Source organism: Furipterus horrens, unplaced genomic scaffold (assembly GCF_987537825.1).
Source record: "Furipterus horrens unplaced genomic scaffold, mFurHor1.1.pri manual_scaffold_4, whole genome shotgun sequence".
NCBI lineage: Eukaryota > Metazoa > Chordata > Mammalia > Chiroptera > Furipteridae > Furipterus > Furipterus horrens.
In genome coordinates, this window is record NW_028327174.1 from 70,780,363 (window position 1) to 70,798,977 (window position 18,615).

Genomic DNA, 18,615 nt, shown 5'->3' on the forward strand with positions numbered 1-18,615 from the left:
AATCGAAGTGGTAGGAGTCAGGAAAACTAAAGATATTTTAGGTGTCTCCAAGAATGAGAAGGCTGTATTCCCAGTACCCAGGAAGACATATGCTGTTGTATGGAAATTGTAGACCTGCCTCATGTTACTACCATTAGAGCAGAGCATGAGGTAATTTTTGTGAAGGACTCACAGGAGTCCCAGAAGTATGAAGACGTGTGAAAACAGGCACTGTGCCTGACCTCTCATTCCAAGACTATTAAAGGTTAGAGTTCACTGGTTGGACCAACCTATAAAGACAGTGGAATAAGAGGAAATAACGCTGTTCAATTCAGCAGAGCAAATGTTTGTGATATCAGCAATCAGTTCTTCTAAATCAGTTTCCCATGGAAGACTTAGCCTCCATTTTGTGTTCTGCTATGACAGTGAATGGCCAGCAGTCAAAATAAACCTATAAATTATTAAGTAAAATATTACTTTCCTTTTTTTCTATAATGCCTAGTTTCTATATCCTGATCCTAAAAGAACCAGAGTGGCATAGTGAGCAGCATAGCGTTAGAGGAAAGGGGCAAAATTCTCTTCCATTCCTGGTTTCAAGGCACAGGTAAGACCCGAACTACAGGGAAAGAAATAGTGCTGATGCAAATGTGAAGTTGGAATTGTAGAGTCATCTCTGGAGCATCTTTGCTTACTCAACAGTAGTTTCCTGTGTTGTCCCTTTATAATTCTAGAACTAGGCAAATGAAAAATATAATTTTGCCAGAGCTATGTAAAATATAAATTGACATAAAGAAGAAAAATGCTGAGAACCTTAGGTGGTTGCTGAGATGGAATGAAGCTTTAAGAAGCTGAACAGCTTCCTCAAATGTCCACAGTTGAAAACGGTACATTTGGGAATGACATCTAGTCTTGTGGGTTTTTTTTTTTTCTTCTTCCATCCTTTTTCTATTATTGCCTTTTCCCAGGGGCATAGCACAGTTAAGAATAACTGCCTTTCAAGGATAATATGCCTGTGGCTACCTGAAACATATCTAAGTGATGCAAATCATGTTGGACTTCTCTGAGTTAAGTTACAGTTTTGTTTTATAAGGATGTGACAGATTTCAATTACTTTTTTCTTTTTTTTCAGTTATTCCTTTTTTTATGCAACATTTTTCCCCCATTTATTCTAAATTCCACGGTATATATATATATATATATATATATATATATATGCCAAATACCATTTTACAGAAGTAAAATGAAATTAAGGCAGAATATATATCATACTATAAAATTATATAAATATATATAGGAAATATATATATATATATTAATATATATAGAAAAAAATTAAAAAGGTAACACAGGTATTGTTAAGCCCCATGGAGTAATTTCTAGATACATACAAATATTTAATGGCTCTGGCTAGTGTGGTTTTGTGGATTAAGTGCTGGCCTGTGACTGAAAGGTTGACTGTTTGATTTCTGGTGATGCAATGCCTGGGCTGCAGGTCCCCAGTTGGGGGCATGCAAGAGGCAACAGATCAATGTTTCTTTCACACATCAATGTTTCTCTCCCTCTTTTTCTCCTCCTTTCCCCCTCTTTCTAAAAAACAAATAAATGAAATTTGTAATTTAAAAAAATGTAATGGATATGTGTCTATTAAAATTATTAATAAGGCTTTATTTTTTTAGATATATACTTATGCATCAATTACATCACTATTTAAAGTCATGTCAGATTGACTCTATTGACAGAATATATTTGTCAAAAAAGCTCTTTTAATGTATAAATTCATTTTTCTCTATTTGATAGTAACATTTGATTGTAAGGAACAATCTTCCCTCCTTTTTATTCCCCAAGAGGCTTTATGTAATTCTCTCATTGACACTGATATAATGTAATGTCACCATTATGGCAAATGTCACCAATATTTGATTACTTCCAGAATGTCAGTTATGAATCTCCTTCATGACTGTTGATACATGGAGAGGTCTAGTTTCTAAGAATGTGCGCCCAGAGAGGGTTTGTTTAAAGAAGTTCCAATGAAATCCAACCCCTGTGTATCTTCCCGTATGGTATTTTCTTCTTCTTTTTATTTTTTCAGCCTTCAAATATTTTTCATTGGAAGGCCATGCATTGCCTTTAGTTATTGCATTTCAAATTCTTAAATGTGATGAATGTGATTGTCTAGCAGCTAACTATGTTTTAAACTAGTATATGCAATTCCCAAAGTTAGAGATACGGATTTGTGGACATAAGCATGTAGATTTTCCCCTTGGTACTAGAAGGAGGCTGGGGTTGTTGTGGAGTGGCAGAGAACAGTAGAAAAATTTCAAAACAATAAAGAATCTGATACATTATCACCTTAATTGTGCTAATTAATATCAAAGAGGGATTGTTCCTCTTCCCAAGAAATTTCTTGCTCTTATCGTTTTGCCTACAAAACATACACAAAAACAATTTTATATGGAAAGAAAAATGCATTATTATATTCAACTGATAGAAGTTTGAGGGTCAGTAAGAATAAAGGACTCCTGGAAACCGTTTTGAAATCATGGCTCTTATCTAACTGTTGTATAGAGTTAGTTGGTTGGAACTGTCAATAAGATATTGTTAAGAGTCCCAACTAATTAATAGCTCAATACCACAAAATCGTGGACATATTTTCTATAGTATATGCTAGAAGCTGTATGTCTATATGTATTTTGTATTGATGTATTTTGGTTTCATCATTAGACCTATAGTAATATTGTTATGTACCATATTTGGGAATAAAACTAAGTACATATCAAAACTCTAATAAAACTAAACAAGTTGGAGAGCAGTTGATAAATTTTAAGTAAATCAAGGCATATTACACTTGCAGGATAGTTTATAAATACTAATTCTCCTAATATTGCTATTTAGATTTATTGCAGTGTCAATAGTATGTGTGTGCATCCATGTGTAAATTAAAATTTTGATTCTTAAATTTATAAAAAAATATAAAAGATTTAGAGTATCAACTAAGTCATTCGTGAAAATGGTAAAGGTTTTTCATCTGCAAAACAGACCATGTTTTTAATAAAAGGTGCTCAGTAAAATTATCTGTACAAATATATAAAACTTGAATATTACCTCACACCACATATAAATATAAATATAAATATCTGTTTGTGTTGCTATGGAAGTAGTATCACCTAAAAGTTATTTTTCTGAATTTTGAATATAGAAACATAATGAAATTTTATATAATGTCTGTGTCCAGCCACTTTGATAACACTCATTTTCTAATTATTTCTGATACCTGTATAGTTATTTTTTACTTATTTTAGCATTTTTAGTTTAATTTCTATCTATTTTCTCAATCATGTTGTCCAAATGTTGGTTCTTACTGTGCTGCACTGTCCACTGTCAACTCTCCATTACCACTATTTTCTTCTCAGGCCTTTTTACCACAGAGGAAATGCTGGAAGCTGTGTTTCCCAGAATTCCCTGTAAGAGGCATGTCAATGAGCTGTGGTTCTTCATGAATTTCAATGACACTATCTTACCTGCTCATTTACCTGCTTATGCCTTATTGTTCTCTTGGAACTGTATCTGGTACACTGTAGATACTATTTGAGGCCTGGGTGTCACTATAATCATTAAATGTGGCAGTCGGTCAAGAGCTTTTCAACTGTAGGTCATCTAATTTAGTCAGAAATTGTCATGTTTCAAAATTAGGATTCATCCCTGCAAGGGCCTGGATTTGCCTATTCTATCCTTAATTCTGAACTTAGGCTCTACAGAGTCCCCAGAAAGTGCATGTATGATTTTCAGGGGTCTCTTCTGCTTGACAGACCCTGTATTCCAAAATTGGTTTCCCTACTTCTTCATGGCTCCATAGCTCCAGGCCATCTCTTCCAGAACTCTTATATCCTCTTATTGTAAAATCAGCTTCCAAATTAGATTCCCTTAACTGAATTTCTTATTTTCTCAGATCTTAGAACTATACCTTTGTAGAACCTTGTTAGATTTTCAATGCTGTGAAGTAAATATTTTAAACATTTTTTCCTAGTTATTCACACAGGAGGACATAGTCTAGATTTAGTTTAGATTAGTCTGACATATGAATGGAAGTCATTCACATTTCTCTTTAAATATACAGCTGAGCACATCAATTAAACACTTGGTTTTCATTGTGAAAAAAAATTAAGACTTAGTTTTACAAGGATATAGACTATGTTATTATTAGTTATAGCTATAGACACAATGCCTGGCAAAGGAAAATAATAAAAGAATAATGTATTATTTCACTTATTTCATATATATATATATTCATTTGAATTTCTTAAATAATCAGTATTTATTAAGAAGTTATAAAATGTATAAAAGACATACATTTTTATTATTTATAATAACCAGAGTATTATAATAATCTTTTGTCTTATCTCTTCTTTTAATATTAATAATAGCTGTCAAATTGGTCACAGTTACACATAGAAAAGCTCAACTCTTCTAGATTATATTCAAGTGCTGAAAGTCCTGCTAATGAGACTCTCCCACGTATGAGAAAATGCCAAGTTACTTCGATCTTAAGGTCTAAAAATAAAGACCAATGATCTCCTTTCTAAATTTTCTTGAAAAAATATATTTCATTTTTCAAAAATAGTCTTCATACTTTCTCCACTATACTGGTTTTGATAAATTGCATATCTTCTATAGTCAGGAGAAATTGAAACATTTTGACTTATAAGAACATATTTTTTCCTTGCATTGTTACCTAATAATAAAATACCTTGTTGTATTAAGTTACAAAAAATTAAAAGTCAAAATAAATTTTCCAGAGAAGAAATGTTCTTTTAGGAAGGAACTTATGAGCTGATTTTTCTTATATTGAGACAAACAGCTAGACTTTGCATTAGAAAAGAAACATGAGTATAAATTCCTTTTAAAATATTGTATGCGTGTTCATGTATGAATAAAATGCTGAGCACTCCCTGAAGTCTTATATTTCACCAGCTGTCAGGAAATGTGAGCAAAAGGGTCATTCAATCTAACTTTGACAGTGAAGTGACTGAATGGAAATACAGAGAGTGCATAATCATTCTTGTTTAGATCAGCAACAAATTGGTTTAAATTCTACTACCTTCTTATTCATGTTGAGGTATAATTAGAAAACAATCATTTTTTTGTTTAAATTAGCAACAAATGTGTTTAAATTCTACTACCTTTTTATTGCTGTAGAGTTAATTTTTACAAACAGATAGAAATGTATGAGGAACTTTCCTAATGTTCATTGAAAAATATTTTTAAAAACATTTTCTAGGCTGTTCTCCCTTTTTTAACTTGTCCCAACCTCCTTCCTGTGTTGTTGCTCCTCTAAGTATGCTCTTAATTAGAAATGTGTCATATTTTGGTTTCTCTAACTAAAAGGTGTATTACTCAGAAATAGTTAGGGTTCCCTAGTCATATTTGACCTGATTTGAAATGTCTTTTCCATTCACCGTATCTAATTTAGTGTTCCTTTTCCCTTGCTATTTATTTATTTATTTATTTATTTATTTATTTATTTATTTATTTGTCTTCTTGACTGTTCCTCACTTTCTGACATGATAGTCATCTGTGACTGTACACTGGAATGTAAGTTAGATGAGAGCGGGGCTTTGGTTTCGTTCTCATCAGTACTCTTGCGCCTGAGCAGTGTCAGGTTCAGAACAAGCTCGAAATACGTTTGCTCTAGTTTGAGGCTTCAATGAGGCTCTTGGCTCCCCAGGCAACCCACTGACGAGGGAGGGCATGGGTTCCTGCCTCATGCCTGCCGACCCTGTTCTATGCCTTCCTCATTGTGATTAGACAGAATGTCTATAGTTTCAGCTTTGCCCAAACCATTTTCTGTACTCTCTTTTTCTTCCAAAACAGGATTTTAACCTACACCGATAGATCGCAATCTTCAAACAACTTTATACCTAGGATTTAGACTCACTGAGTACCAATTTGGGTCTTGCATTTCCTGTTTATGGTTCTCCTATGTGCCACACCTTATGAATGAGAAACTAACCTCCTGGGAGCTAATGTTTGCATACAGTTACTACAATTGGATATTAAATTTACTTTCAAGTTATCTAGCTTGCAGAGACAATAATTTTACACAGTTAACCATTTATGACAAAAAGAAACAAAACAGTGTATGTTCTATACTTAATATACATATATATCATATTACTTTTTATTTTAGAGATGTTGAACCACATAAGAAAAAAATCCTTTATGTGATTGTTGTTCATTTCATCTGACTTGAAAACACTTAGAGACTTGTCTTCAAATTTAGTTGTGAATTGTGACCGACAATTTAATGATGTAAAAATCATAAAAGTGGTTAGTAAAATTTAGGAATGTAATATGGGAATTATTCCCCAAGATATATGCATCTTCTGTGTATGTGTGTGTGCTCACACACACATGTATTTTTCATTCCTAGGAAAGGTTAGTGTGAAAAACGGCACAGATATGAAAAGGATTTAGATTTGTTAAGCAAACAGTACCTAATCCAGTTTTCCTGGCAAGCTGAGCAGTATGAGACCTGGTTAGGAAGGATAGGATAGGGGAAGGAAAAAGAGTGTTACATTTATATCATAATGTGAAAGACCTTGAATGCCTGCTGAAAATTTATGTATAGAGATTTAGAATGGCCCAAGCAAAAAAAGCTACAATGCTTTCCAAGATGAAATCACAATGACAGCTAAATTATATAAAATAGAATTGAATGATGGCTTCCTCCAAAATACATAGTTTTAAGAAATATAGGAAGAAGGACAAAATTTCTAAAACATTAGGAGGTTATGGAGTGGAGGGATTGAGCAAAAGGAAAAAGGACTCATGAACTTGGACAACATTGTGGTGATTGCTGGGGGGAGGGGGGTATAAGGGAACTAAAAGGTAATGTAAAAAAATACAATAAAGATTAAATTTTTTAAAATGTTGTAAAGTAGAAAAAACTTATAAAGTGTATGTTATGCTTCTAATCAGATTTAACATATGCACTTTAATTACATTTATATTGGATATAAAATATTACTATTTTTCAATTATTATTGCAATATCATTTTGAACTCATGTTATGCCTTTTCTTCTACCCTCTGCTAAAAACCTCCTCATTTTCCCCCTGTATCATTCTTTGAAAAGATGAGTAAGATGAAGTAGAACTGAAATAAATTTATCTCTATATATATGGGAAATTGATAGATGTGTTATATATTGATGTAACACTAACAACAAAGAAAAACTTCACAAACACCAAATGATATATTTAATAATTATTACCTTCATATAAATTGTTTTATATTAAATATTAAATTTTTATTAGAAAAATGGTAGTCATAGCAATGCTTTCTGTCAGTTTAAATACAGCTCCCTTTAAATATGATTATTTTGGAGAATTTTACCAAAGTAGACATGAACAAAAATTAATAAATAAATTACATTCCAGCTCTGTGAGGAAAGTATATCTATTTTATTCATTCTCAAACACTAGGCTCCCCAAATAAATATTATTTAAATGTATAAATAAGTGAATTTATGTTGACATTTGTTATGAACTAAATGTGTGTAAACCTCATTTCATATGTGGAAATACAAACCCCCAATTGATGGTATTTGGAGATGGGGGCTTTTGGAGGTAATTAATTAGGGTTAGATGAGGTTATGTGGGTAGGTTGTGGTCCAATGGGATTACTTTCCTTGAACAAAGAGACAGCAGAGAGCTCATTCTATCTCTATTTTTTAAGAGATCTCAGAATGTAACCTATGTTACCAACACCTTGATCTTGAAGTACCCAGACTCCAGAACCATGAGAAATAAATTTCTGTCATTTAAACCTCTCAGTCTATGGTATTTTGTGATGGCAGCCCTAACTAATACAACATTCTAAGCTAGTTTTGAGCTATAATATTGCATCATATACTCAACAAAACTGAATAGTGAAATACAAATTAAAATTCATATTTGCATACAAATTTTCACCAAAACTGAAATGATGAATCAGGTGAATCTAATCAGATTTTAGAATTGTTTACTTTATAGTATCTCATGATAGCATTTAACTTCCCTGTTGCAAAGCCTACTGCTTGGATTACTCAGAATTTTCACACACACAAAAAAAATAAGTTAAGTTCTTATTACAAAACTAACTGCTTCATGTGGGAAACATTTTTTAAAAATATTTTCAACCTCAGTGATAGAATTGAAAAACATAATTAAAGTGATTGTTACATACTAAGATAATTTATCACTTTTATGCTGTGTTTTCAAACATGTTATTCTTAATGTTATCATAGAGACCTCCTTGGATCTTGTCTTGCTCTCAAGAGATGAATTCAAGTGAGAGATAACATGTATAATGGAAATGAGATAGCAAGCTTATGAAATACACTTGTGCAAAAGCTGCAAATGGGCACCCAGCTGGTCTTAGTGCCCCGACTATTGGGATTTTAGGGGTTTTATGCTTGTAGCCAAATTATAGGTTTTCCCATCCTCCTCCCCTCTCTAGACCTTGAGATTAATATATAGTTTCAAAGGCTTTCTTTCCCAGATAGTGGAAATGATACATACAGAGTTTCAAGGGCTCCCCTCCTCCTGTGCTATCATGGTTTTTCTTTTGATTTTTCTTTTCCTTTTGATTTTCTTTTTCTTTTGATTTTTTGGAACACCTAACAATCTTATCTGACCAGGTTCAAGACTGCTGAATCAATAATTGGACGTGTCTCCTTTCCCCTTCTCTGCCTTAGTTTGCTATCTATCCTGCCTAACACTAATAGAATATTTTTGGTACATGCTATATAAATAAACTGCTTGCTAGTCTTTGGAATCTATGTTCCTAATTTCAGATGTATTCATTACACTTAAAAACAATTAATATATTTTAATAGTGAGAATATTTGGATATTGAATGGGAGACTAAGCGAAGTATAGGAAGTAGAAAGGAATCTTTCTATTCTTTTTTTTTTTCTTTCCTCTGTACCATTGAGTCAGTGCTGCCACTGGCACCGCCCCAGGGCAAGGATGACACCAAGGACTTTCTGTCAGCACCAGCTACCAAATCCTGGCCCCACTGCCAGGGGCAGGACCTGTGAAAGTGCTGCGGAATCTTTCTATTCTAATTCTGAAATGAAGAAAATTATTTGTTAATTAATGTGTGAATTATTAGTAAAATTTGATTAGTTTGTTTTGCTTTCCATAGAGCATTTATATTAAGGAAAGCCACTATCACTTTGGTATAAATTGGTTTTCTGGAACAAACTAATCATTTTATATCCTTGGGCATATGTAGATCCTATTCCTAGTTATATTTCTGAGTCACTTAGTTATGAATTCTGTTTATGTAGAGTTATAGTATGAATACTGTTAATTCATAAATGAGTTGTAATGAGAAAATGAGGTAATTGGGGAAAACCCTTAAACAACACAAGAAATGAAGCAGGTTTCTACCAGTGATAGGTGGCAGATATCAGTAAATCTTCTAAAAAGAGCAAGTATAAAACTACAATGTTGTTAAAAACAACCATGTTGGACTTTGAATTGTGATCAAAGGCAAAAACAAATTGAGAGGCGCTTATTTATATTAAAAGAGACTACTAAAACTTTAGTTAAAAGCAGGGACTCTCTATGGCCTTCTTGCCTGAGGCTGCCCCCATTTTCACTTCTCCTCACCCCAGTGCTAACCAGGGCGTAGCTGGCCAAGAAAACTAGCAATTTAGCTGACAAATGCAGGCCACTTGATTTGGAACAGAGAGTGAAAAAACTACATCCTGCTACAAGGCTAGAAATCTGAAGTTGTGGACTTCATTGCGCAAAGTGTCAGACAAACCAGATATTTAAAAAGGAGAGCCTAGAAATCAGTCCTGGAACTGTAAGAGAGTAGCCAGAAGCCCCAGAATTTGGGGGATGGAGGAAAGGGACAGTGGGCCACAGCCATTTTCCTATGAGATGGGAGATGGTTTTGCATATCCGTGTGTGGTAGCTAGTTTCTTTGCTATGCAAATGGCTATGGTCCTTCCTCAGCACCAAGGAGATGGGAGGGGCTTTGACCAAAGAATGGCGATGAAAGAGCTTATAGGCCTGCATGGAATTCTACCAGTGGCCAGGACCAGTCTCCACACCCACTGCATCAGAGGCCACAATCAGGGTTTTAAATAATGAGGCAGCCATTTGAGTGAGGAAAGATTCATATGGTTTGAAAGGGGGCAGGGAAGAGTGATGCAGTTTGACAGGAGGTAGAGGGAGCCATGTAGTCTGAAAGAAGGAAAGGGGGGCCATGCAGCCTGGGCTAGTAAGAAAGCCAGCCTGCTGCTGCTTTGATCGTGCCTGCTCCAGCTGACTCGAAGGTCGCCAAGGACCTTACTTTGCAGACCTGGACTCTATATGGACTCTTGAAAATTGGGAGATGCGGAAAGAACTCTTTTGGGACTTGTACCCTTCCTGGACTTCATCATGAACCAGTGTAACACAGAACATGCATTCTGGTGACATCTCGGAATATTATACGGAAGCTGATGACGTTGTACCCCAGATCCTGAAGGAGGCAGCTGACAGATAAGGAATGGGGAACTTCTGGGCATGTTTTTGGCTTATGACCATTGGGAGAGCAAGGGAAGTGCTGGGTCTTGTAGGAGAGCAGGGCTCTGAGCAGGAGTGCTCACAGCCCCACTCAGGTTGGAATATTGTAAGTAAAGACCTGTTTTTTCAACACTAATTGTTGACTCTTATACCAAGGCACCATGTGAGTGAACTCCACTTTGCTCAGTAACAGAACCAGGGTCAGGTAAGCTCTCCACACATCCAGGTTGACTAGAAAAGAGTGGGCATGCACAGAGGTGGATGAGCTGGACTGAAAACTAAAACCTAAAGCAGGCTTGAAAATTGTTCACTTCCCATCCCCAGCCCTAGATCCATCAGCAAAAAGTGAAAGCCTTAGTGAAACAGAGTCTGAGCACAGCCATATACAGACACAGGGCAATCTGTTCTTATAAGAGGGACAGAGAAATTAAGAGAAAAATTTAATAAAGATTATTTATGAGTTATAGTTTTCTTGATAAAATTTTGATGCTACTTTGGGAAATAATTTGATTTCTTTTTTTTTTTTTACTACATAATAGTGTTCTGAAGGTGTCCAGATGAACTACAAAGGCCTTCAGAATAATTTAACTTCTTATGATAGAAACATATATAGAGAAATCAGAAAATCAAACTGTCAGAAAAAAAGTTATTCTTACTCATTTTTATAATGATTGACTTGAATTCTTCTGAATCTGCAATACATGAAAATTAGGATGGCTAACTAATTAGGTCCACCATATATATAACTCTGTGAACAGTATACTGCTTTGTACATTATTAAAAGTTGGTGGCATTCAGTGACTTAGTGATTTAAGGTCATTACTCTCAAACCATCATTTATTCTGTGTGCCAGGTTAGTTTTGCTGTATTAGGGTCATATATTTGACCCCAGCCCAACTATATCCTTTGTTTTAAGGATATCTGGATGTCAAAACAATATGAATATCATAATTTTCTCAAATCAAAGGTCTTCCTGAAAGGATAGTTACATCAATTTTAGAGCAATATTTTCCAAGAGACCAGCATTACCCACATTTACAAATAAGCATATATTTATTTGGTGTTAAGAAAACTTCACATTCATTATCTTATTTTTAATTGTTTATGAATCTTGTTTTAAGCATGGAACTTTTTTATATATCCTTATATGAGATGGTTATATAGCAACAAAGTTTTTGGTCTTTGGCTTCAGCCAAGATGTCCACGAAAATCTCTCCACTAAAGCGCACAAGGCTGGCATCAACTCTGATTTGCTACCATGCCCCCAAAGAAGTTTTACAATGAGATGAGAAAAAAAATCAGCAACCCAGAAATACATGCTACATTACACACACTGCTATCTAAAATCATGTGTTAACTAATATTACAAATAATTCAATGCTGCTTTCCCAGGTAAATGTATTTTCTTTTCAGTGTCTTTCATTGACAAAAGCCATTCCTAATGTTCTATGGTATTTCTTATGCAGGTGGGAGATACTCCTGAATGGCGATCTCTGTCTCAATGTATATTTCACAGCTCCAAGGGAAGCATTTGGCAGTGAACACAGTGGAGTTGGCTCCTGTCTTGCAATAGTTTACAATATTAGGAGAACTTAGAGACTTTCTTAAAGAGGTAAAAGGAAAAGAAATCATGTTCCATATAGAAGCAAGTGACTTAATGAAACATAATGGAAGAATTTTCTCCAGATGATATAGACACTCCTTTGACCTGAGAGGAGGAAGAGGTCTTCAGGGCTAGAGGCAATAAGACACCAGAATCTGCTTCATAGGGACCAAGGTTTTACAGAGAAATGATTACAAGTTACTTCAGAGTATAGGCATAGGAGTTCAAAACTCAGTGAAAGTTTCTATGTACAAAGAATTTCACAGAAATGATGAACAGCCACCAGACCTAAAGGGAGCACACAGGCAAGATGACCTGTATTGATAGTTTATTAAAAGCCTCTCCTATAGGATACTGATAATGTATAGGGTCTTGGAATCAGGATAAACAGAGGAGGGAACATAATTACTAAGCTCAATTATAAGGCTGGTTCAAAGGAATGGAGGCTCAATGTAAATACTTAATGAAGTTATAAAAATAATAATTCATATTTCCCCAACTTACAGACTGAGATTTATATGTGTTATGAATCTTTTAAGTTTTAATTTGATCATAGGTCATATTTTAATATATTTTATTAAATTATATAATATTAACTATATAAATTTTATGTAAATACCTAATAATAAACTCCTTAAATTAAGCATATATTTTCCTCTTTCTACCCATGACATTGGAGCTGATAAATTCTTTGCTGTTTAAAAATAATAATTAAAAGTATTTTATAATCACTAAAACAAAAGGAATGGAGTCCTACATCTTAACCTTTATTATTATGATGTTTCCAAGACAGAGTAAAATTTAATAGAGAATGATCTTTTCCTTAAGAAATTTATTTAGCAAAACAAAAAAGAAAAAAGACAAATTGGATATGATCTAATATGTTTCACATTCTTAATAGGCTAAATGGAGGAAAAATTAACATGAAAAGAGTAGATATTCCTAGGATGAAAATGCTTTCAATGAAGCATAAATTCATAAGCCTCTAAAAATTTGAAGATGAATTCACTTCATTACTCTCATCAAATAATAAGAAATGGTACAGTGCTCTCTAGGAGAGAATTCATTTTTTAAAGAAGGTACAACAGTGTTGGTTCAAAAAGTTAAGAATTTTACAGGAGCAAAAATGTGTGCTAAGCACCCAAAATTAAGTTCCCACATGGCTTTATAGTGTTATTTAGATGTCCTCTAGTAGTAACAAAAAAACTCAGGAGCCTCACCACCACTACTATGTTGGTGAAGACCTTGTTACCTCCTGTAGACACTCTTTTAGTAGTATTTATTTGTACTATATCACCAAAAATGTATTCAATGCACTGAATGTTAAGGAAAGAAAAATTAATAATATATGATCTAAATTATAAGATAACTATGAAATGTGTAGATTATTTGATCAACAAAGCAGAGACCAGAAAAGGAAATCACAAACTAGTGGCTAAATAATTAAATATCCACACAGTAAATTAAAGTATAAAATTTCAGCTTCACTATGATATTGTTAGGTAGAATAGATAGTAAACCAAGGCAGAGAGGAGGGGGGAGACATGTCTCACCCACTAACTCAGAAGTCCTGTGCCTGATCAGGTGTTCTTAACATTGCAAGAAACACCATGCTAGCATGGGATGAGGAAAGTCCTTGAAATTCTATTTATTGTTTCCACTATCTGGGAAAGACAGCCTTTGAACATTTGTATTCATCCCAAGACCTGGAAAGTAGAAAAGGAGGGGTCCACAGTGACCAAACACAAAGCCCATAAAACAACTTTGGTTAATTGCCTACCTCTGGTCACTACCTGTTTTATGATGGGGTCCCTAGTGCTTACAGAAAGAGCCCATAAATAACTTTGGGTAACTGCCTCAAGTTCAATTAACTGCTTCCTGTCACATATCTGTTTTACAACAAGATGAACAAATGTCCTTTGGCACAAAATAAGAATTCGGGGCTAACAGGTCCCACACATACCTAAGTTTGGGTAGTTTTGTCCCCCTGGGGGAAGCCAGCACTGATTTTACCCACACCCATCAATCAATATGTAACTCCCTCACTTGCTGATCAGTAATTCTTTATTGCATTGGCAAAAAGAACCCAGTTTTTCCTGTAACAATACCCTCAATTCCTTATACAAATAGAACACCAGATCTAATCAGATATATACATTGAATGCTTGGTCTCCTGAAATTATTTGAATTGGCTGCACTTGGTTAAATTAGATAATGCAAAAAAAAGTTTTGCTTTGAAAAAAGGCTAGATAGAAATTAAAGAATGGGCATTAGCAAATGTTAGCACTTTAATTTTTACCTGTTATAACCAGGAAATTATAGGTTATTTATATATTTTTTTCTATAGTCTTAACTAAAGACATCCTGAGTTGTAACTGAAGGGAAGAGAACCTTTTGTACCATCTTTAAACACAGGATCCAGGAATGGCTTCAGGTTTACATTTCTGTCTTAAACATGAACAACTTTCTCTTTGTTCTTAACTTTGAGAATTTCATCTAGCTTCCTACATTCCAGTAACAACTTGATTTATAAGAGAAAAATGGTTTCCAGAGATTTCCAGAGTGTTTTTTAAGTGAAACTTTTTTTTTTTTTTTAAATTTGTGCACATTCTAGAGCAACGCCCACCACTATACCCTGTCATCAATAGCCGAAGTACAGAGCAAACTAACTGGCCTAAGATCTTGTGACCTTGACCTCCTGAGCGTTAACCTTCCCTAAGGATGTTGTTGTGTCTGTACAGTGAGTCAGGTAAGATGATGGGTGCTGCTCTTATATTAAAGGAATTATTTTGCTTAGTTGAAGTTCCAGACAATACCTGATGCCATTAATCTTGGACAATTTTTTAAGTGTATATACAATTATATCAATCATGCTTACTAGATGGAAGACTATTATGAAAATAATAAAGATCTTTAATTAACAACATTTTTGAGGATGAAAGTGTGATAGCATTTATTTTATTTATAATGTTTCAATTTGTTATTATTAGTAGAAGAATATTAATCTCAAGAATGAACAACTCTGACAAAATGGCTCTAAAATTATTTATAAATTAAAATACTTAAATTTTTATATAAATCAATATTTTTTTAGTTTTAAAAATTCTGAAGTGTTTTATAGTTAGCATAATAATACAAAGAATGATACAATTAAAATCTTAATAAAAACTAAAAATATCATTAATTCTTTCATTCATCTAACATTTTTGAGAACTTCCTTTGTGCCAGGTTTTGTTTAAGGGAACCTAAAATGAATAAATAAATAACCTGTCATTGATCCATTTCCTTGGTATCCTTTCTACCCCCTTTTGGAATCAATTACCCTGTTATGGTGCTTATAATTCTCATGTGTAATTTATGCACATCTGCATATATTTTAAATTAATGATTTGTAGGACTTCTCATTGTTTTCTCTCAATTTTAAATCTTTATGGTCTATATTTAAATAGAAACCCAAGTTCACTTCATTTTATTACTAAAATAATATTTAATTGTATATTTCTACTACAACTTAGGTATCAATTCTCTTATAAAGATGTTTTTAATACACTGCTATTGCAGACACTTTCCCACCCAAAGAGTATTCTTTTATAGGTCTTCTTATGAACCTGTTTTTAAATAATCACAATTACAATTCTTAGAGGAAGAAGATGGGTGAGAGATTATGAATATTTTTAATATTACTAGAGAATATATAATCATTTTCCAAAATTATGTAGCCAATGTTCATTCCTACTGGCAGTGTCTGAGAGCTTCTTTTGTTGCACATCTTCCCTGACTTGTAATGTTAGTCTTCTCTAATACCTTTCCTTTCTTTTTGGGGGGTGGGGGAGTCCCTGTCCCCACATTGATTTTCTTGTTTCTGCATTTCCTTTTTCCTTTCCTTTCTTTCTTCCTTTCACTGTCTGGTAGATTAGAAATTGTATCATTTCATTACATAAATTAATACTCCCAAGGTGATCACATTTTGTTTACTTTCCATTTTTTCTTCTGAAAAGACTTAATATTTTTATTAATTTTTACTATATTCATTATGTTCTCTCTGTAGGACTTTTAAATTTAAAAAAGAGTTTAGACAATAATGATAGATTTATATCTACCAGAAAGACAAATAAGTATAGCAGTGACAAACACATGATCATTTGACAAGTAAGGATAGTATTTTCTCTTTGGCTTAATAGGAATGCATTTATGGATTTACTGAGAAATTTTCTTTCCTTTTCTCTTTACCTTATCATTTTGCATTTGTGTTAATATTATAATATAAAATTATGAGGAAAGTACAAGGAAGTTAATGTCTGAGGAACTAGATAAAACTAATAAGAAAATTAGTTTAGCTTAGGTTATCTGAACTAGCTACCAAGCAGCATGTGGAGTTCTGCTGCCCAGTGCCATCCTCTAGGCAAAATTCCAGAGGCAAAGGTCTGGTGATAAAGGAAAGGATTCTTTATTCAAAAGCAGTCTCTTAAGCCTATTAAGTCACAGATCTCATTACTTAAGCCTATGAATTAAGGCTAAACTCTAATAACTGGGTTCTCCTATCTTTTCCCCTGTTAGTTTCTATGGAGTTAATTTACAAACTAAAACAACATAATACACAAAAACACATAATTCCAAAAGAATGACAGGCTTCTGCCTCAGAACCTGTTCCCTCTAGAACACCCAAATAATAAACCTGCCACCTTCTGCTAGGCCAGTCCAATCCTAGGCTGTGCCGAGTTCCTTCCCATACAAGATAAAATTCTCATGAAAAATGCTGTGAAAACACCTCAGCCCTATAACTCAGCTTCTCAGCCACCCTAACCAGAACCATAAAGTACCCATAAGGGTAAAAAGGTCCAATACTTATGCTCATCTACCTTAGTCTTAGCTCTTCTCCATACCCCGTTGCAGAAATTCTTCATTCTTTTACGTGGCCCAATGCATTATATTTCTCAAGCTCTTCTAATTATTCTCAGTGGGAAAGCTGCCTGAATTATTTGATATATACATTACCAAGAGGGATACTAGAGTCAAACTTTGAATATCTGTATCTTTTTATTGATTCCTTTTTTTAATAGCATACACTTTCTTACAAATTTTTAAAAATATAAATCTAGATATGCACATATTTATAAGTATGCTGATGAGTATGCAGATATGTACACATATACACTTTTATGCATTCATGTGGTATGTATGTTTGCAGGTGGGGATGATTTTATTTTATTATGTGCCATGTACTAGAAAGTTACCAGTAATCATTTATCTGTCTACAACTGAAAATTAAGTAAGAGGATGTATTATTTTAGATAATATACACTGGACTACATCAATCAAGATACTTAATGCATCATCATTATTATCATGTCTAAAATAACTTGTAATTCTTAAAGAATAAAATAAGTATATTAATTATTTAAATAAGTATACTAAGTTTCTGAAATATTATTTATAAAATAAATGGTATTGCATTTACTTTTGCAAAACAGATGTTCATAGAGCTTATTAGTGATGTTATAGAAAAGTCCTTATCCTGCCTAATGGAAAAACAAGTAAATAAGTGAGTTTAAATCACAGGATGTTTTTAAATATAACTCTTTAAATTACTAAAATATAATGTATCATTCTATTAATAAAACAAATAATAGATGGCTTTAAATTCTTTTGCTCAAATTCAGCATCCATCAGGATCTCAAAACAGTGTTCATATAATAACAAAAAAACACTTGACAAAATAAAAATGTCAATCGACTAATTATTCTGTCAATGATCTAAAACTTTTTAGTGAATATTTGATTGAAATGCTAGATTAGCTTTACCCATAACCTCAGGTTATTTGGTAATTATGTTTAGGTTCTGTGATAGTTTATTCCATGCTTGATTTACTAGACATAAATTATTTATAAAACTTTCACAGGCTTGTAGTTCCTTTTACTAAAATTGTCTTCTCTGTGATTTGCACATTAGATGAGAAAATTTATAAATTAACGTTTAGATTAGGGTATTCATTCTGGAACAAGTATATTGGTTAGAAAATCACAAATCTGTATTTGAGTTTTGGTAGACTTAAAATCATTAAAATAATCAAACTTGAGGCAGTTAGTACATATCTCTAAGTCACTTAAGCAGAATACCATGAAATTACATTTCTGCTTCTTTGAAATGCAAGAGTCCTTAAGATCTGATGTAAACAATATAAAAAGTAAAAAGTCTAATTAACTCATTCTGATATTAGCTTACTCAGTGTTCAGAAATATTGCTTATTCTAATGAAAGAGAAACTGTGAGTTACATTGAAGCATTTTGCTCTCATAACCACAAACACAATCCCAGGGTTGTTCTGTTTACAGACAATGTAATTGATTTATGCATTATGATTATGATATGAAATATAATTGTTATCTGAATATATTGGTCAAATTCTTTTCGGCTGATATATAATATTAGAATCTTGGAGTTGACCTGAGCCTTACAAATTCCAATGAGAAAAA

At 33.3% G+C, this 18,615-nt stretch overlaps 1 non-coding gene across 1 annotated transcript; it reads right to left on the reverse strand.

Annotated features, from left to right (window-relative positions):
• Positions 1-8,937: 8,937 nt before the first annotated feature.
• On the reverse strand, positions 8,938-9,066 carry LOC150012187 (small nucleolar RNA SNORA30/SNORA37 family). The gene has a single exon (XR_016511014.1). It is a non-coding gene; the product is annotated as a small nucleolar RNA SNORA30/SNORA37 family (small nucleolar RNA).
• Positions 9,067-18,615: the final 9,549 nt, after the last annotated feature.